Here is a 22,527-nt window from a genome sequence, read left to right on the forward strand (position 1 = left end):
CTCATAGGATCTCAAATATATATATATATATATATATATATATATACAGTAGGGATCCGGTGAGTCTAGCTCTTGGGGTGAGTCCGTCCTATCAATTAGGACCGTAGGATCTTTTCTAATTGAGCGTTCAGATTGTGCCACGTAGCTCATAAAAAGTACGCGCATTACTTTGTTTACAGGGGTTTGACATTTCCGTTTCACAATCTCATTCCTGAAAACAATCACAGACATACACACACTCTCTCTCTCTCTCTAATTGTCCCCTCTTTCCTAAAAACAATCTCATTCCTAACTCCCTCGACAATATCTACAACTTTTCTCTTCCAATTTTTTTTACCAAAATCAATGAATCAACTAAAAATCAATAATAACTAAGAATTTTTTTACTTGCTACATCCTACTCGGAATGGATTGAGGATACATTGAAGGATCAAATTTAAAACCCTAAAAATTCCTCCAGCAAGATTAACTAGTCTTTTCTATCATGAATTCGTCAAGGTTTTTGCTGCAGTTTGCTTGCACTTCACTTGATACTACCTAATTTTGATTTGCAACTTTGAAGACCAACTAATATCGAGATCGTATTTGAAGCAAGTAATCAGGTAGTATTTTATATGGATATTGACTTTGCTAATTTCAAGTATGATGGATATAAGTTAAAGAGTTAATTTAGTGGTGTTGATTTCTTGATGACGAATGTCAATGCGAGTCTCTTAGAGATTTCAATAAGATATTTTCGTTCAATCCGTTGAGCATAGGTATTGTTTGGCAATCTTTGCAGATTAATTCTTTATGGATTTGAGTTTGCTAAGTTTTACGGAGTGATTAATATTAATTTGGTCACAATATTCTGTATTAAGTCGCAAATTTCAAATATTTTTTGATGAATTGAAGAATTTTGATTGATTTTTCTCTACTTGTTTCTACTTTGCTGTGAGTGTAAATTGTATTGGCTTAGCTTTCAGACACTAAGTGTTTGTTATTATAACACAACTTTCACTATAACACATGTCTGTTGTTATTATAATATATATTTATGCTTACAGTAACACATTCTTCACCGCCCCTCATAATCGATATAATTGTTGTCAATGTTACTGTAATTATAACACATACTAATCTTTATTGTAACACCGAAAGTTGTTATTGTAACATACTTTGTAATATAAGTTATTAAGTTATTTGTTGTTGTAATACGTATAAGAAGTTATTGTAATATGTAGAAGAAGTTACTGTAACATGAGTTTTATTGTGACAGATATTTGCTATCATTGTAACACATTCTGATGTCATTGTAGCACATTTATTTTTCTACTCTAACAAATTTATCTTTGTGATATAAAGTCCCAAATTCTTACAGGAGAAAATATCTTGTTGGAAATGGTGGACTCTTTTAAGCCAAATTTAGGATCGTGTCTAAATATTGCAAAATGCTTAATCAATGGTTGTGACAACATGTTTTGTTGCTCCGAAGATCAATCTCTAATCTTTCTTTACATCTTAAATTCTGAAGAACAAAATTGTATGGTGATGTATGTTATGAATAGTTATATTTTACGAATTTGGAAAGCCAATTAGCTCAAATGGTAGAGCATTGTGCAATGCACAAGATGTGGGTTCGACTCCCATATTGGTTATTATGTACTCTCGTTACTTTAGAGAATAACTAGTGTTACTCTAAGGACAAACTAATGTTACCCTAAAGAATTATTGGCCTTTTTTTTTCGTGTGTCATGTTGCGCCCAATTATGCTAAGCTATGACTTCAAAGACCTCTAAGTTGTAATCCTACGTTGATTAAGAATGCTCTAAAAAATTGTTATACTCATGCTCCCATCAGAACTTCCAATGATATAGCCTCTTGCACTTCCAATGATACAGCCTCTTGCACGTTCCTAATGTGCACTCGAGTCCAACCACGGCTTGCTAGTATTTAGTTTTGCATGCCCGAGTATTATTATTCGTGACTAGTCAACTATGTTACTGTATTTCTCGTGTCAACAAGTGACTTTGGACACTTAAATAAACAAGGCTATATGGGATTCGAACCCATACCTTTGTACAAAATTTGCACATTGCTCTCCCATTTGAGCTAATAGCCTTTAGAATACGACAAACAAAAATAAAATAATGAGAACCTAACACTAATAACCTTTAAAATGTGCAGTTGTGTAATGATACAAACACTTTTCCTAGTTCCGTGTCGGTCTTCGTGAGCAACTGTAGGTAGTGAATAGAAAACAGGTTATGCAAACAAATTAGTAACTTGTACAGCTTTAGCATGCACACAAGTTTCAGATATGTTCCGCAATAAACAAATTGTCATAGCAACTATTCATAACACTCAACATCCTTTATGGTACTAATTATAATTTCATAAAGTAGTTAATAGTGAGTTGTTTCTTGAAAGAGAAACATAATAGATGAAAACATGAGTCAAAGATATTTTTAACTAAAAAAAGTCCCCATTTTTTTTATGTAACACAGATGGATGTGCCTTGTGTGAGAGATTGATCTATCTTAATCTGACGGTCTAGAAACATAAAAAGAGTCACCTAAAAATGCAGTATTTGTTAACACACACTAATGAACAATAGAGGAACACTCACTGAATCATAGAGTATGATAGATTTCTAATTTAGTTAGTGGATGACGAATAAGATTTCATCGTTTTGCTTCCTTTGAATTTCACAAAAATTCTTGAACGATTGTTACTTTAATTCTATGATAAAGATTGATAAGAAGAATCACGTAACATCATTATATCATAATCAAACAATAATAGGATATGTAACACAACTAAACCATTATAGTAACATAGTTAAACCATTATTGTAACACGATTAAACAGTCTTTGTAACATGATTGAACCATCATTGGAACACAATAAATCCGTTACTATAACATGATGAAACCATTATAGTAACATCGCTAAACCATTATTGTATCACAAACAATCCAACATGTACACTTATCGTAACACACTTGTTCCATTAAAGTAACATCATTATTTCGTTAAAATTACATCATTACTGGTATCCTTCCTATTAACACAATTACAATGTAAACTGCAGGAAGTATCTCTTTCCCATATATTTCCTTTCAGAAGAACACTAGTATAATGACAAATGTAAACTTAGCACAATTCAATAATTGAGTAATTATTTCAACTATTGGTGACGATTAACAAAGAAGTACACAGTCAACAGATTAATTTGCATACTAATTTGAAATTCTGCGAATTAGGAAGTGTATAATAACTATCTAAGAATACACAATGAACGTAGGTGTGTAGGAATTAAAAATCACAGACGGTATTGGACAACGATTAATATCATAGTAAACGATGGAGAACAATAATTAGCACCGCATTAACTAAGTAATGAATTATAAATGCGATAAATTGTAAAAACCTGACCAATTTGATGTTAGAATTGCAAAAATATACCACATTTAATGAATCCAAAACAGCTACTACAAAACAAACTCCACAAAATCGAATTAAAACCTCGAACGGAGGAAACATTGAGATTGGAAATTAGAAGAATCGCGAAGGTTCAAGATAGATCAACGACGACATAGGAATTGGAGAGAAGAACAATCGGCGTGTTACTTGAAGGCTGCGAAACGAGATCCTAACCGAAGTCCGGCAAGATCATGAGATGACGATCGCCATTTCTGAAATCTCCTCGAATCTCCATGAGAGATAAAGAGACGTGAATTAGGGTTTATAGTTGTTGATGTTGTTTAATTGGGAATTTTTGTTAATACAACGTTGACGAAAGAGGGAGAGTAGAAGAATTTGGAGCGGGTAGAGAGAGAAATTAATGAGCAAAATATGAGATATTTTCGCTGGATAATAAGGTTATATATGGACTGGTAGTTTGACAATTATACCCTTAGTACCACGCGCGCTACTGTGGCCATTGGATCTCCTTCATCTAACGGCTTAGGATGGTAGGACGGACTCACCCTAAGATGCTAGACTCAATAGATCCTAACTCTCTCTCTCTCTCTCTCTCTCTCTCTCTATATATATATATATATATATATATATATATATATATATATATATATATATATATATATATATACATACTCGGATGAGATTACAATACTCATTATTGGGAAAAACATAAATAATAATCTATTTGAGGCCAATATATCCATTTTATCATTGAATGGATCCATTAGTAAATGAGATATCGATCTTTATTTAAAACTGTCTTAATTTAAGATAAATAAAAAAATCGTGATAAAACATGACCAGGTAACATTTTATTATTAGATGATCATTTTCTCTTTAAAAAAAGGATCGATATTTTCTTGTGTTATATTAAAATCCTTTCGAAAGAGAGTTATTCATAATTAGTAGAATTACGTACATTGACTCAAATAAACCGCAAATTCTTATTTCAAACGGGTTATTTTCCGTCTGAAATATAACGGACCAAATGTAGTCATATTACGATAAAATATTACTTTTACTATTTTCTGATAAAATATTACAATAATTTTCAAGATAAAAAGTGACAACTTTAGTTATAACAATTTCTTATTAAATAGTTACATTTTATCAGAAAAATGATGACATTTAGTCCGTTTTATTTCAAATCGTCTGAATTATTATAAATAAAGTAAACATAATGTTGTGGGACCTCAAACAAGATAGTTATCATAGTTGTATATGTATGGATCAATATCATAGTTGTACAGAACAAATATTTTGTTTGAGAAAGACACTTGTTTGTCGCCTACCCTTGTGTGGTTCACAAGAGAAGATCTCCCTCATACTATGGAGTACTCCCTAGAAGACCATATTAAGGCAGCGTGCCACTAGGACTAGTAGACTGCGGCTTCCTCTTCACCATTATGTTTATATTTAGACGACAACCACCCTTAGTTAGTTTAGTTTTACTCCGTGTATCAATTAGCGTGCCACTAGACTGCGAGTCGGGATTGAATCCGACCTTGCAAACCTTAAACCAAGCAACTCGACCTACCACCGAAACAACAATTGGTCTCCCTTGTGACGGGTTACCATTTGTGACGGATATTTTGTGAGATAAAATGGTAACAAAATGGGTTAGTGGAGAAAGGAGACCACATGAATAGTGTTGCAGAGAGAGAACAAGTGGGTACTTTGTGAGGTAAAATAGTATCCGTCTTCAGCTTGTGACGGATATGTCATGTCTTCAATGAGAATTTGTGCCGAAACAATTGACCCATTTGACATTATGCGGGTTTAAAATCTTACCAACATTTTACAAAGACGGCGTAAATAGATACTCCTAATTACATGAAAATAGAGATGGAAATAAAATGGGATCTGGAGAGATTTTAGGTTAAGACGGTTTTAAACTAGCAAATTAGTGAGTAATAAAAAGTAGCCTTTACAAACATTAAGATTAGGTATGTATAATGACAAATTCTTGTTTCAGAGACCTTTTCTGTTTAAAATAAACGGATAAAAATGAGACTATCTTACTGCAATAAAGTGTAAATCCCGTTAAAATATGACCTACCAAGTAACATTTTATTATTAGATGGTCATTTCTCTTAAAAATTATCGACATTTTCTCTTTATCGTTTTAAAGAAGACATACTCGTAATTAGTTTACATTTGATTCAACAATTAGTAAAAAGTAGAATTACATTAGGATCAATAAACAAGATAGTTTTAATCTTTGCATGGATCAATATTTGTACAGTTAATAAAATCTTCTTTGAGAAAGACCTTCTTTGTCTCACTGACACAATTGTGTACTTTGGCTTCAGAGTGGAAGACCATTTTAATTATTTGCACTACTACAAGAATAGTATATAGAGGCGCTCACCTCCCGGCGCTTATAAAAGAAGTGCTGAAATATGGTTATTAAAAATAAAGTATGGAGCGCTATTATAAAGCGCCTCATAAAAGTGCTTGAATAAACCCAAAAACCAAAAACGCGCACTAAAATTACAGCGTGAAACCCTTTCTCATTAGTAAAACCCTTTTTAAAAAAATTCTCCCCATTTTCCCCATTCTTGCGAACGGCGTACAAGAAGCTCCATCAGAAATTGAAGAGTAATCGAGTGAACGGCAAACAAGAAGCTCCAATCACATATGCAGGTATCAAAATTTGAAGATTCATCATTCCCTATCAATTATCATACGTTTTTATTTTGTGGCTGTTATTTTTACTCCAATTTTTTAGTTTTCTTTCTTGATTATTGGGGATCTATCTATAGGTCTTGATTTTCATATAAAACTCATCATAATTGCTGCTTTTTTTCTCCAATTTGAACCAATTTTGGATGTAATTTGGATAATTTTTGCTAAGTTACTGACTTATCTAATTATTTGGGGTTATTGTAATTAGATGAATATTTGATTGGTATGTAGCTAATTTTGGATAATACTTAATGCCTTGCCGTAAATATGTTTTCTGATTTTAAAGTCCCGGCTGGAATTTTTACGGTACCTAGAAAACTCGAAAAGGAAATCAGACAAACATGTATCCGTTACCCAAGAGAGACATATGTATTGTGTATACATATACCCAGCCATAGGAGAGGCGTTTGGCATATATGGCTCAAATGAAGTAATTTGTACAACATAGAAGAATGTTCTATATAAAGGTCAAATGAAGTTGCTCTAGTGTTGCCAAATCTCAGTACTTTGATTGCATTTTTTTTTTGGTACTTACTGTTTTGATTGTATGAACCTGGCAAGATTTTGCTACTATCTTGATTCTTGAAGACTAAGAAGTTATTTTTTTTAGAATGAATTGCTAGTAATATTGTAATAATGGAAGTATAAAATGAAATTGCTCTTTTATGTAGTTGAAATATAGGAGAAGATGAAAGTAAATAGACAAACTTTTTTTTGTCGTGCTTCAATTGTAGATACAGTAACATTTGTTTAGAGGAATTTTGTACACTTAACAAATCTTCTTTGCTTTTGAGTCTCTGACGGTTTAAGGTAATAAGTTTTATTTATTTTACTGCTAGTAAATATGATGGTGATGAGCTACCAGTAATGATATCAAGGAACCCAAATTGAAACTATGGAAATGTAAGGTACCCAAAGTGGAACTAAGGTTAAATCTCAGGCACTTAAAATGGGAAGATTCAAACCTCAGGCACCCTAAATGAAATTTTGCCAAACCTTGGGTGCCCGAACTGGAAATTTTCCTTGATCTTTCTACTTGTGTTTATTTGGTGAATATCTTTGTTTTAGAGAAGATGACTCATATTTTTAAGTAGTTTGTAGATAATTTTCATTATGGCTGTTGATTTCAATACATGTGAAACTATTTTTCAGTTTGACAAGTGATGATGGATCTGAAATTTATCAAGGAAAATTTGGCTAGTCGTAGAGAAAGTGAACAATACCGATTAGGAGTTCGTGACTTCATAAGATATGCTACTAGTGACCTATCCTCTTCTAACGGTATGTGTCTGAAGCTTTTATTTATTTTCGTTATTAAAGGTAATGTTTCTTTGCGTTACTTTAGTACAATTACATCTACAGGATCAAATTAACAAAATTGCTGCACAACAAGAGCACTTAGATGGGAACTAAGATGATGACCCTGTTGCACAAGTATTGGGAAAAGATAAATATGGTCGGGTTCGAGGCCTTGGGCTAGGTGTTAAGCCATCAGATCTAGTAGAGGCTTCTTCTACTTTGCATTATTCAAACAACTTAAATATGTCTACAACTGAGGAGACAACAACCATGTATCTTATTCGTCAACTAAAGGACAAAATAGAAACAATGGATAATCGTATCGAAAGACAAGGAAACACTATTACCAAGCTAAAAAGGAAGTTGAGAAATACTGAGGGTTTTACCTTAAATGATCTTGAGTCGAGTGAATCTAGCTCAGAAGGAGAATCTGATCACGATAATTAGTAGTAAGGTAAGTATTCTTTTTAATCTCTTGATCATCTCATCTTCTCTTGATGTCATGTCTTGTCTCTCCTTTTGAACTTTTAAGTGTTTTCTTGCTTCTTTAGATAATAGTGGTAATATCTCATGCTTATGATTTATGAGGATGTATTTGGTGGTCTGATAAATTTGATATAATATCAAATAACATACTAAATTTGATTAGCGACTTACATTGTTTTCACTTGAATTTTCAGTAATTCTATGTTCAAGCTGCTTTATGTATCGTCAAGCTCAAGCTTCATCGCAAGGATTGGTTAACAGGCACCGAAGATATGTATTTCTAAGATGCCGCAAATAGTCACTTGCCACTGTTGGTTGCGAATAATAGAGAACTTTGTGTCTGGATTGTTGGATATTTTTTTTTGATGTATTTTTTATTTGAGATACATTTATTCTTAAGGGGTTCGTACATGTATTTGACATTAAAGTTGTTTAATGCTAAGATATGTTTGTTTCTACAAATATTGCGTGTTTAATTTCTGCTTTAGCAAGAAATATGTTTGTTGGAAGGTTAATATAGTAGGAAATGCAGGTGTAATAAATAATATTGTTGATTGTACTATAAAAGCAACGCAAAAAAGCGCCTGGACAAAAGCATAATGGTGCGTAATAGACGATAGTCGACTTTATATGAGGCGCTTTAAAAGCGTCGGATATTCTCCAGCGGCGCTTAAAAAGCATTGCTGTAGCACAAAAATAGCGCGTCAATTTTCGCGGCGCTATATTTTGGCTTTACCGACGCAATAAAATAGCGTCGCAAAAGGGGGTAGCGGCACAGGCAAATGCGGCGCATTTAAAAGCGTCGGTATAACCCCTTCCGGCGCTATTTAGCGTCGCAATAGAGGTTTAAAAAGCGTCGCAAGAGTCCGTTTCTGTAGTAGTGTTGGCGTGCTACTAAACTGCGGGTCTACTAAACAAGATAGTTTTACTCCTTTGGCTCTTTGCATGGCTCAATATTATCGACATTTTCTCGTTAACGCTTTAATTAAGTTAGACAAATTCGTCTTAATTATCCAATATGTTGAAATATATAATTTGTCTTAGTTATCCAGTTTAATCTGTTGAAATATAAGAATTACTTTGCTATTTCGCTAACAGGCTTTTCCTTTGGAAACTATTTTTTTTTTGGTGTGATCCTTTGGAAACTATTTAACGAGAACCAGAATTGTGTCATGTGACTCTTGTCCTAGTTATCCAGTTTAATCTGTTGAAATATGAGTCTATGCATGCAGACCATGCAGGCTTTCGTATAATTGTATAAATGAAGCATCTGATCTCTGAACTCTTTTAAATGAGATCATAATATTTTCTTGCCTCCTCTAATTAAAAGGTCATATTTTATAGGTGAACTATATTAATTTGATTGAAAGTTTTAAATTTTTGAAAATAAAACGAGATCTTATTTTAAGTTAAGATGGTTTTAAACTAACAAATTAATAATAAATAATAAGTACATTTACATGATGTTGTGAGGCCTTTAAACATTAAGATTAGGTATATATAAGAGTTTTTTTTGTCAAAAACTACATAATATTTACCTCATTTTTATAAATACTACCTAAAGTTTTTAATTTTGCGCGAAACTACCTAATATTTTTTACTTTTGTTGAAAACTACCAAAGTGAAATTAATGAGCAAATTCGACAATTGTTTTTCCAAATTAACTAAAATTCCGACAAATAAGTTAAAATATCAATCGAATTAATCATAATTTTGTCGAAATTAGCCACAATCTCGACCAAACTAGTCAAAATTGTAGTAAAAGAAATTGAAATAAATGTGTTAGTAGTTAATCAAAACAGTTGGCGGTGGTTAAGTATAGTAAATAATGTATGTTCAATGCCAAAAATAATGTTTTCAAGTTAGAATTTTGTCTAATTTGATCGGATTTTTTAATTTGGTAGTGCCCGACAAAAGTCAAGAAAATTTAGGTAGTTTTTTGCAAAATTAAAAACTTTAGGTAGTATTTTATGAAAATGAGATAAATTTTAGGTAGTTTTTGACAAAAAACTCTATATATAATGATAAATTCTTGTTTCAAAGAGACCTTTTGGTCTAAAATAAAACGGATAAAAATGAGACTATCTTACTGCAATAAAGTGTAAATCATAGGATTAAATATGACCTACCAACATACGAAGTAACATTTTATTATTAGATGATAATTCCTCTTAAAAATTATCGACATTTTCTCGTTATCATTTTAAAGGAGACCTACTCCTCATAATAAGTTTACATTTGATTCAATTAGTAAAAAGTAGAATTACATTGGGATCAATAAACATGATAGTGTTCCTCTCTGCATGGATCAATATTTGTACATTTAAAATCTTCTTTGAAAAAGACCTTCTTTGTCTCACTGACACTATTGTGTAATTGGCTTCAGAGTGGAAGACCATTTTAATTATTTGGCCACTTGGCGTGCCACTAGACTACGGCTCTACTAGAGAACATTAGTATGATGAGTACTCCCTTCCTTCCACTGATATATTTACACTTCTTTTATTTCCCCTCACAAAATAAAGGAAGTGTAAACATCTCACTGGAACAGAGGAAGACTTTTAGACGGATAAATTCGTCTCAATTATTTAATCTGTTCAAATATATAATTCATTCTGTTAAAATATATACTCCCTATAATTCAAGAATTGCCCCGCTATTTCGCTAACCCGCAATAGATTAAGTTAATATATGTTGAGTTTGACTTGAATCCCTTGTGTTGGTGATTGATATTTGTAATTCGTTGTTGAATTTTTATAGAAGATTGTCGCACGATATAAAATCGTTTTATTCTAAAACTTGTGATTTTGAAATTAATGATTTGAAGTGATTTTGTTAATGGTCTTAGAAATCACTTTTGAAAAATTTAGGTAGATCCCGTTCTTTTGGATTGAGACTGGTCTGATCTAAAATGAACTGAACTTATATGATTTGAACTGAACTGATAGGGTTTGAACTGAACTGAACTTATAGGATTTGATAGAACCTGAACTGAATTTATAGGATCTGAAGTAAACTTAAATTAAATGACATATATGATCTGAACTGAACTGAACTAAACTTATAGGATCTGACGAACTGAACTGAACTGAATTTATAGTATGTGAAATAAACTTAAATTAAGTGACTTTGAGCCCAAAAGAACAGGGTCGTAGACTAAATGAGATATTTGTGTTATCATTTGTAATATAATTACTCTTAAACAAGATTTGTAATGCAATTACTCTTAAATAAGATTGAATTATTAAACAATGTGAAGTTCTATATTTAAGGTCCCACAAAATCATGTTTATCCAAACTTTTAATATTTGGTCAAAAGTTAAGCTACTTTATTACTTGTGGTTACGGAAACTTTAATATTAGTTGTACTTCATTTTGTACAATTTTCAGGTGGAGTTAATAAAATGCGGCTATGTCTGTCTAACCAGTATCCACAGCTTTGTAGGAGTGTAGTAGTACTTCTTATTTTTAACATTTATATACCAATTATATATACTTGTTAATTCTTATTATGAAAAAACTCGGGTATTTTCTCGTGAGATAAATATATCCATCATTTCATTATTAAGATGGATTTAAAATCATCAGATAGACAATGTTTTTACGGAAATCTCTGCCAAAATTAATTGATCTGTACCCGACTCGACACTCATACTAAGGATCCTATCTTGACTCGTTACCCAAATTTTATCGCCTAACCTAATATAACTCGGTTCAAATATTTTTTTAATTGCATACTAATAACCTAAATAAATCCGAAATGATTTGATCCAGTCGTTAAAAGAGTAATAATAAAAGTGTATTAATGTATTAATTGTTGTTAGTTAACATCAAAAGACCAATGATTTTGTGGATTTAAGAAGTGGGTTATAATAATCACTCATTGCTTTAGCTTTATAGGTCTATAAATAGTGACCTTTGCCTCCCAATTTTCAACATACACCCAACAACAATTTACATAAGTATATTATTACACCAACATGTCACCACCCAAGCGAGAACTATCACCCTCCCCTGTCTCACCACCGCGGCAAGACAGCCAACGCCGCCGCATCAAGTACATAATACTTTTTTATATATTATAACTAATTAATTAATTAATGTAATTAATTATTTGTAGCATGCATTTTTACGTATTAAGGTTTTGCTAACATTTTTTTCTTATATGCATGGGATGAATAATAGTTTGGACGATGAGCCACCGTCGTCCGATCCAGCTCAGCCACCAAGTCCTGTCGTCTCGGCACCTCCTTCTCCTGCTCCTGCTCCTGCTTCACCTCCGGTACCCGTCCAGCAGCCTAGTTCACAGGTCGCCTTCGGTTACCCGGATTGGGAGGGTAATCCATCATGGTATGTAAATGTAATAATATGAAGTAACAAACTCTAAATGAATTGAAATTAAACTTGTTTAATAATTAAGTTGCTTTTACGTTTAACTTTTGTTAATTTAATTTGTTAGGAACAATGAGGCACCAGCGGTACCGGCAGCGCAACCACAGTGGGGCAATTATGAGGAGGAATATGTTTATTCCGATGATGAGCGAAGGTCGCCTGCTCCGTATCAAGGTGGTGATGAAGATTCATTCGATGAGGCTAAGACTTATGAAGAAGGTGCTTATAGGGATACCGATGATGAAGATGATAATTAAGTCTTTAAGTTAGTTGCTGTTATTATGAAGACTGTTAACAACAAGTTATGTTGGTGTTTAAGGGTTTAATTAGTGTTTTAATTTAAGTGTGTGTGTGTGTTAGTTAATCCTAAAATGATCGATCAACTCGTAGATCAGATCAGCCAAGTTAGTGTTAGTGTTGTTATTGTATGGGGCTATTGTCCCTTTATCCTTTATTTTAAGAAGACTGTTTTTATGTTTTAAGCACCAAATTTCCAATCTTTTTCGATTGTAACGGTTTTAAACATACAGTAACAACGATCAAGTTAGTAACGGTTTTAAAAATATTTTAGTCCAATTTTCTTTTTTCTAAAAAAAAAAAAAATAATTCCGGACGAAAATATTTTTTGTCCGGAATTTTTTTTTTGAATGAAAAAAAAATCATTTTCTGACTTAGATTAATTTTTGCCGCGGTAATCGATAATCACTAATACGTTCTAACAATAACGATTCTATTCTAAACCATGTAAAATTACTAACTAATTACGAATTCTTAAAAAATTAAACTAATTTAGATTACTTGTCGTCGATTTCTTGAATTTGGTGGCGGAATTGAAGAGATGGTAACGGAAATGTCGTATTTGAAAAAAAGATGTTAAAATATGGAAAGTTTAGAGTGAGGGGTAGATTAGGAAAATCATTAAAAAATGTCGACGATAATTAGTAAAATGTCAACGCTGTTTAGTAGGTTGGTTAATTTTATGTTTTAAGACCCAAATTTCCAACATGTTTTTATGTTTTAAGGCCCAAATTTCTATTCGTTTACTCTACATAAATTGTTTAGTAAGACCACTCAATTAGATGAAAGCCCAATCTTTCTTTTAATAAGAAAGGCCCAATTTCATTTCATTCACCTCCTTTTAAATTCTCTCCTTCAGTTTTCCCTCTTACATACCACATTCGTCTAAAACCGTACCGATTTTGAACCTACGCCACCAATTAGAGATGCAATAATTGACACGATTCGAAAACTCGACACGAATCCGACACGAAGTTAACGGGCTAGGGTTGAGAGGTTGTGACCCATTTAAGTAATTGAGTTGACACGACACGAAACTTAAATGGGTCGGGTTATGATAGAGCTCTTTTGACACGAACCCGACACGAATAACTCATTTATTTAAAAGTCTCAGAATATACCTAAGTTCAATCAATAATCCAACCAAACAACTTAAAAATAATCATTCTCATTCATCATTTTTTGGATTTTTTTTTTTTTTTTGGATAATAAGACTATCAAAGTTAGCTTATTTATTAGTTTATTGGGTTAAACGGGTTAAATGAGTTACCAGACTAAGGTCTTGTTCTTTTGGATTGAAATTGTCTGAACTGAACTGAACTTAATAAAGCTGAACTGAACTTAATAGAACTGAACTGAACTGAAAATAAAAAGATAATAATAATAATAAATATTATATTAATAATAATAACAATAATAATAACAATAGATGTAATATAATAATTTATTAATATAATAATAATAAATATGTTATTAAGAGCATCCGCAAAGGTGGAAAAATAGCTCCCCATATGCACCCTCTCTCCTTATATGGGCATCCTCATTGTTGCACCAACCTCCCCATTATTTGAGGCTCCACTGTTTTTAGGGAAGGTCCCCAAACAAAAAGCAAGACAAATTGTGTTACTTTTGGGGAGGTTCCCAAATGTTTGTGTGTGAATTGGGGAGCTTCATTGTTGCATAAATATAGTTATGAAATGAGAAGGGTAAATAAAAAAGTTAGTGGAAAATGAGGTGGACGAATAAGAGAAGGAAAGGGAAAATATGGGGAGCCTCACCTTTGCGGATGCTCTAATACTATTAATATAAATGAATATATTAATAAAATAATAAATATAATATAACAATATAATAATAATAATAATAATAAAATATTAATACACTAATATTTCCATGAATCATAATAATATAATAATAAATAAATATAATTAAAATAATAATAACTATAATAGTAATATAATAAATATTAAAAATAAATTTTAATATAATAATAAAAATAGTAAATAAATTGATATAATAATAATGATGACAATAAGAATATAAAATAAGAATAATAATATTAATGTTGAAATAAACTAATCTGAACTGAACTGAATTGAACCGATTTGATCTGAACTGAACTGAACAGACCTGAACTGAATTGAACTTAATAGAGCTGAACTGAAATGAACTGAACTTATTAAAACTGAAATTAAATCCAAAAGAACAGGGCCTTAAACTAGCACAAATAACATTATACCTCCAGTGGTACAATAACATCATACAACCAAGTTATATCTTATCGAGCTTATGTGTAATTTTTTTGAACTTTTTTAAAGTTAACTTTTTTAATGTTTAAGTGAGTGAGTTCAGAAATTTTATGGTATAGCTCGACTTTTTTAAAACAAAACTCGAGAACTTTATTATATAACTCGAGTTCTAGAACATACAACTGGGTATAACTGGTTGTAAGATTTATTAACTGTTAAACTAGTAGTAATAGACTAGCAGTAGTTATTAAACCAATTTTTTTTTTTTTTGTTTTTTTTGAAAAATAAACTAAAACTCTAGGTATACAATATAAAATGAAGAAAATTAAAAGACTGAATTTTTTCATACTAATCATATGAAATTTTCAAGTTAAAATGGTGAGTTTCAAAGGTTAAATTCTTGGTTGTTAAATTATAAGGTTTGACTAAATTATAAATATTAAATTGCACGGGATTGCTTATTAAACTTATTTTAAATACGGTTTGACTAAATTATAAATATTAAAAACAAATTTCCATAAAATTAAATTCTAATTCTGAAGTACTAACTAATATCATCTAATAAAGATAAGATGTATAGATTTTAAGTTAATTTAAAACACAAGGTTTTCAACGAAAGAATATAAATAAACACAAAATCTCATTGAATACGGCGATATCCGTCACAAACTTGTAATAAATCAAGTTAAAATAAAATGACTTCGAAATCCGATTCTTGTGTTGTTCGGTAGTCAACATCAACTCTGACCATTGGCGTTCTTCTTTTTGTGCAATCGATTGGTGGACATAAGGAGTTGGATTTAGCCATGGAAGACGATGTTGGGGACGGGGAACGCGGTGGGGGAGAAGTTGCAGAGGTGACGAGAAGTATTGGACTAATTTTTCTATTGGGCATGTCCTATGCTATAAGACGGTCATTTAAGAGAGTTGTTGTTACTCCATTACTTACTACGCACTCGCTAGAAGTTGGGCCTGATTTTTGGGGTGATCGTAGCCCTAACGTATTTAATAATTTTTTCAAACATTGAAACTTTTATAGGTGCTGTTTGGCCAAGCTTTAAAAGTGTTTTTGTAACTGAAAAAGTAGTAGCTTTGCCAAACACCCTAAATTAGTAGTTTTAAAACTACTTTTAAAAAGTTAAAAACTAATTAATCACCCCAAAAAGTAGAAGTAGATATTTTCTACTTCTACTTCTACTTTTCACATAAACAACCAAAAAAGAAAAACAAATATGGCATGAAAGTAGTATGGTCAAACAATCAAAACTTTTCCAAAAAGTAACTTGTGAATAACCCCTTTTAAGAAGTAAAATCTATTTTACACAAACTAGGTAAGATCACATGTCCCAGTTTTATGTCCCATCTCGTGTCCCATTACCTTAAGATCTTGACACATACTTCAAAGGATAAAAATGGCAATAACAAATAACAAAGTTTTTATGTATCATCATGAGAAGTGATGGGACACAAGATAAGACACGAAATGGGACAGAGGATCTCCATTGGCCAAACAACACCATAATCGGGCATCGTATTATTGGGGCGTTCTCCTATTTAGGGCTCGCTTGGAATGGGATTAACTATTAAGGGGGTAATAGAGCTTAAATAAACTAGAAAATGGAGGAAAGTGATGGAGGTTGGAGATAGAAATGGAGGAAGATAGTGTAATAGTCTATCCACTAAGGGGTAATAATTACCCACCTCCCCCCTCAAGTAATGCATTACCTCCATATAGAGGTAATAATTCCTCCCTCACCACCTTTTTCCACCTTCCACAACCACCACAAATCACCAATCTCCTTCCATTTCTTCTTATTTTAGCCCCTATTACTCTCTTAATAATTATTCTCATTTCAAGCGAGCCCTTAATAGGAAATTAATTAATGAGTAACAGTAAGTTATAAGCGAGGGAGTATAAATTGGGAAATCAATAAAAGTATCTTTTGGAAGATATTATTGGGACGATCTCCTATATATAATTTTCTTACATATTTTGGAAAGTTTACGGAGAATAGGTATTTAACAAATTTGGTTAGCTTATGAATCTAACTTTGTATATATATACTTCCATTCAATTTTCACCTCGATCATACAAAACATGGTGGTAACTGAAATTGGGGACGGACAAGTGCAACAATCACATACAAGCAGAAAGGTACGAGTAATTGATGCTCGTAATCGAGCTCGACTTGATTACGATTACTCGTCTGTACCTTGGGAAATCTGGTTCGAAATTCTATCAAGATTAAATATTAAACCCCTTTTCGTTTGTCAAGTTGTGTGTAAGCTTTGGAGAGAAATTGTGTTTCATGTTACAAAAAATATCGAGCCTCTTCCATTATGTGGTCTCGTATTTAGAAAAGGTCTAGGCCCTCATGTGTATGTGGATGCTGAACATTTTCATACCACCTACTTTTGCTTAACAACAAAAGCGACACTAGATCCTCGTGAATTGTCTATCGCTAGTGGATACGACCAAGGTTTAATTGCGGAGTTAAAGTTCGACTTCGGTGCATTAGGCGCTGTCAATAACTCGTCAATTTCCGAGAGGAAGCCGACTTCGTTAACGAGCCATAAGGGATTGTTACTTGTAGACTATAGTGACGGTACCTACGAGGTACATAATCCAGTGACTAGACAAGTTTGTACGGTACCTATGTCTGAGTTATTTGGAAAGTATGGAGCCCCCAAGTCATTACGAGAAAGTTGCGGCCTTATTATTAACCTCTCAGACCGTCCTGGAATCGAGTGCTCATTTGTTATAGTGAGATTTTCTCGTAAATTAAATAAGATTGAGATGTACTATTCCGTGACAAAAAAATGGAGTGTACTTATGGGATTGAAGAACGTCGTCGTCAGGGGAGTAGGTTGGTCTTTGGAAAATTACGTTGCCATATATAAAACTAAAACCCTTTCCTTTTATTTCTTGACAAATGCGAACCATGGCGTTGTTTCAAATTTCCGTAACCTTAGTGTTCCGAAAGCCAAGAGTTTTGCCTTTCCTTTACCAAATAGTCCTCTGTTGCACTGGAACAATGGCAACCACCGAAAAATATGGGAAAGCGAGAAAAACCTCTTTCTCTCGTATTGTGATCCTACGAGACTTAAAATTTGGAAGGCGGGTTCCACGGGGTTCGACAAGACTTGGACATGGGTCCCGCAACTTGAGATCAGTAATTCAGACCCATTAAGGAATGTGGTTGGGTCGGGGAAGGATGACATTGTGAAATTTCTTAAAGCGGGTGGTCCACTGAAACCGGTGGCATTCCATCCTTATGATCCAATAATATACCTTGTTGTAGAGGAAAACATTTTTGGTTACAATATAGTGAATGACACTATAGTCAATATTGCTAAGATTAACGAAGTTGAACTTTTCAAGAATGCGAATGCGATCCTTGGCTACCCGTTCATCCCTTGCATTACCTCTTTCCACGATGGCAAATCTCAACAAGAAGTCGGGTAAACGAGACTGATACCGGCTAGTAGCTAGATAGGACAATTAATATTGATTGTTAATCTTGTGTAAGGCGGTCTTGCGCAAAAATAATGTACTCGTAAAACATAACCAGTCAGGTAACTGACACTGATGCCGGATTTACCATGCATTGCATTGCTTAGTGCTTACCACTCCATGTATTTCCAGTCACACGAGTTCAATTATTACATTGTGAACTTAAGCCAAAGCCAAAGCCGATGCCCTACTTGAGTTCGACTAGTTTCCATTAATTTAGCAATTCAACTCGAATATATATTGATAACAAACTAACAACATACATTCATACATACGTACGTGCATACTACTGATAAATGGAACTACGTCAATACGTAATAATACGAAGTACTTAATAATGTAGAAATTAATTCTCGTATCAAATAACAAAGTACTTAATAATGTAAAACATATCTTTTGATAACGATGACTACATAAGATGAACTATTACAGAGTAATATTAATTGTAATGCTATAGTAATACGAAGTACTCCCAACATAATAATAATAATAATAATAATAATAATAATAATAATAATAATAATAATAATAATAATAATAATATTCTCTTATCAAATACGGAGTATATATTGGCATATTGCTCACTATTACAAAAGTATGTTGTAAAACATATCTTTTGATAACGATCGACTTCTTACGATTTGGCCATAAATATTATTTGTCCTGGTCGCCGGCATCAGCCTCATTTACCCGGTTATTGAGATCGCCATCATGGAAAGACGTAACGCAAGGGATGAACGGGTAGCCAATGGTCGGAGTCTTATCCTTGAAAAAATCAACTTCGTCAATCTCAACAATATCGACTAAAGTGTCATTCACTAGATGGTAACCAAAAATTTTTTTCAACACGACAACGTATACTATCGGGTCATACGGATGGAATGCTATCGGTTTAAGTATACCACCCGCATTAAGTAATTTCACAATATAGTCCCTCCCCGACCCAGCCACATTCCTTAATGGGTCTGAATTACTAATCTCAAATTGCGGGTCCCATTCCCAAGAGTTGTCAAGGCTTGTGGAACCCGCCTTCCAAATTTTAAGTCCCCTTCCTATAGGAAGGCGATACGAGAGAAGGAGGTTTTGGCCGCTTTCCCATATTCTTACTCGATTGACGCGGTTCACGTCTAACATAGGATAATTTGGTAAAGGAAAGGCAAAACTAGTTGCTGTTGGATCATTAAGGTTACGGAAATTCGTAACTACGCCATGGTTCTCGGACGTCAAGAAATAAACCGAAAGGGTTTCAGCTTTATATATGGCAACGTAATTATGCAAAGACCAAAGTTCCCCTTTGACGTCTTTGTGTAATCCCATGAGTACACTCCATTTTTTAGTGACGGAATAGTACATCTCAATCTTATTAAATTTACGAGAAAATCTCACTATAACAAATGAGCACTCGATTCTGGAACGATCTAAAAGGTTAATGATAAGGCCAGGACTATCTCGTATTGACGACTTGCCGGCTTTATACTGTTTAAACAACTCCGACGTGGGTACCGTAATAAGTTGTTTAGTCACTGGATTATGTACCTCGTAGGTACCGTCATTATAGTCTACAAGTAATAATCCCTTATGGCTTGTTAACGAAGTCGGCTTCCTCTCGGGAATTGACGAGTTATTGACCGGACGGTCCGGACCTAATGCGTTAAAGTCAAACTTTAACTCCGCAATCAAACCTTGGTCGTAGCCACTAGCGATAGACAATTCACGACGATCTATTGCCGTTTTTGTTGTTAAGCAAATGTAGGTGTTAGGAAAAATTCCTGAATCGACATTGACGAGAGGGCCAAGACCTTTTCTGAATACGAGACCACATAATGGAAGAGGCTCGATATTTTTTGTTACGTGGAACACAATTTCTCTCCAAAGCTTACACACAACTTGACAAACGAAAAGGGGTTTAATATTTAATTTTGATAGAATTTCGAACCAGATTTCCGAAGGAATAGACGAGTAATCGCAATCAAGTCGAGCTCGTTTACGAGCATCAATTACTCGTAGCATTCTGCTTGTATGTGATTCTTGCGCTTGTCCATCCCCAATTTTAATTACCACCATGTTTAATTCATTAATTGTATGATCAAGGTGAAAGTTGAATGGAAGATATATATCATATATATACAAAGTTATGAAGTAGATTCATATTTCATAAGCTAACCAAATTTGTTAAATACTTATTCTTGGTAATTAGAAAATTAAATATAGAAGAAACAAATATTTATATTTAAAGCTAATATCTTCCAAAAGATTGTTGTTTTATTAATTTCCTAAACAAATATTTATATTTAAAGCTAGTATCTTCCAAAAGATTCTTGTTTTATTATTTTCCTAAGTTAAGTGATGATATAATCTTTTTTGTTGTCGCTCCAAACTTTCCAATTTATAACTACAATATTTTTTATTTCTTTTTTTAGTACGAGGGAATCCGCAGCCGCTATCTTAGTGGATTATATAGCCGATGTATTACCACCAATTGCTTAGTTTTTGAGCATTATAATAAAGTTTTCGAGTTTTATTTTAAAGTTTCTGAATTTTATTATAAAATTTACGAGTTCATTCAATTAGACATTAAACTCAAAAAATTACAATATGACGGTAAAAAATTAAAATGTAACTTATAAACTTTAAAAAGCTCAGAAAAAATATACATTAGCTCAAAAACTAATGAGGTCTGAGGTAGTACAACCGATGTATGTTCCTATTTTTCTCGAACTTAAGTGAACAATTTAACGATTATGAAGCGTTTTTTTTTAGTTTTCTTTGTCGCTTTTTCGTGTTGTTATTGTTAATTTGAAATGTATAATTGAAGCACGCCATCCTGATAATGATTGACAGGTAAATATTCGAGTAAGTTTCCTGAGAGACGGCTTTTCAATAGACTATTTTACACTTTTAAGAAAAAATGAGACCTAAGATAATAAAATAGGTACAAATCACGACTAAAGATAAAATGGTTACATTTATTATGTAAATAAGTACGAAACTATGTCACGATCAACAATAAAAGGGTCACGAAAACAAATAAATAGGTACGAAAGATTGGTCTCTCAATAACTTAATGAGAAACAGTCTCTCCCAAGTTTTAGTGTAATTTAAATTGCACTACTATCTGGCATCAACGTCATTTACCTAACTGGTTATGTTTTACGACTACATTATTTTTGCTAAAGATCACCTTACACAAGATTAACTACCAATATTAATCGTACTATCGAAGTTGAGATTTGCCATCATGGAAAGAGGTAATGCAAGGGATGAACGGGTAGCCAAGGATCACATTCGCATTCGCATTCTTGAACAGTTCAACTTCGTTAATCTTAGCACTATCGACTATAGTGTCATTCACTATATTGTAACCAAAAATGTTTTCCTTTACAAGAAGGTATATTATTGGATCATAAGGATGGAACGCTACCGGTTTCAATGGACCACCCGCTTTAAGAAATTTCACAATGTCATCCTTCCCCGACCCAACCACATTCCTTAATGGGTCTGAATTACTGATCTCAAGTTGCGGGACCCATGTCCAAGTCTTGTCGAAGCTTGTAGAACCCGCCTTCCAAATTTTAAGTCTCGTAGGATCACAATAAGAGAGAAAGAGCTTTTTCTCGCTTTCCCATATTCTTCGGTTGTTGACAACGTTCCAATGCAACAGAGGACTATTTGGGAAAGGAAAGACAAAACTCGTGGCTTTTGGAACGCTAAGGTGACGGAAATTCAAAACTACCCCACGGTACACGTTCGTCAAGAAATAAATGGAAAGGGTTTGAGTTTTATATATGGCAACGTAATTTTCTAAAGACCAAGCTGCTCTCCTGACGACGACGTTGTTCAATCCCATAAGTACACTCCATCGTTTTGTCACGGAATAGTACATCTCAATCTTATTTAATTTACGAGAAAATCTCACTATAACAAATGAGCACTCGATTCCAGGACGGTCTGAGAGGTTAATAATAAGGCCGCAACTTTCTCGTATTGACTTGGAGGCTCCATACTTTCCAAATAACTCGGACATAGGTACCGTACGAACTTGTCTAGTCACTGGATTATGTACCTCGTAGGTACCGTCACTATAGTCTACAAGTAACAATCCCTTATGGCTCGTTAACGAAGTCGGCTTCCTCTCGG

At 33.1% G+C, this 22,527-nt stretch overlaps 1 long non-coding RNA gene across 1 annotated transcript; it reads left to right on the top strand.

Moving 5' to 3' along the window:
* Positions 1 to 5,824: 5,824 nt before the first annotated feature.
* LOC141602349 (uncharacterized) lies at positions 5,825 to 8,396 on the top strand. The gene is made up of 4 exons (XR_012524413.1): positions 5,825 to 6,111; positions 7,306 to 7,434; positions 7,516 to 7,906; positions 8,133 to 8,396. It is a non-coding gene; the product is annotated as an uncharacterized LOC141602349 (long non-coding RNA).
* Positions 8,397 to 22,527: the final 14,131 nt, after the last annotated feature.

This window comes from Silene latifolia, chromosome 9 (genome assembly GCF_048544455.1).
Source record: "Silene latifolia isolate original U9 population chromosome 9, ASM4854445v1, whole genome shotgun sequence".
Classification (NCBI taxonomy): Eukaryota; Viridiplantae; Streptophyta; class Magnoliopsida; order Caryophyllales; family Caryophyllaceae; genus Silene; species Silene latifolia.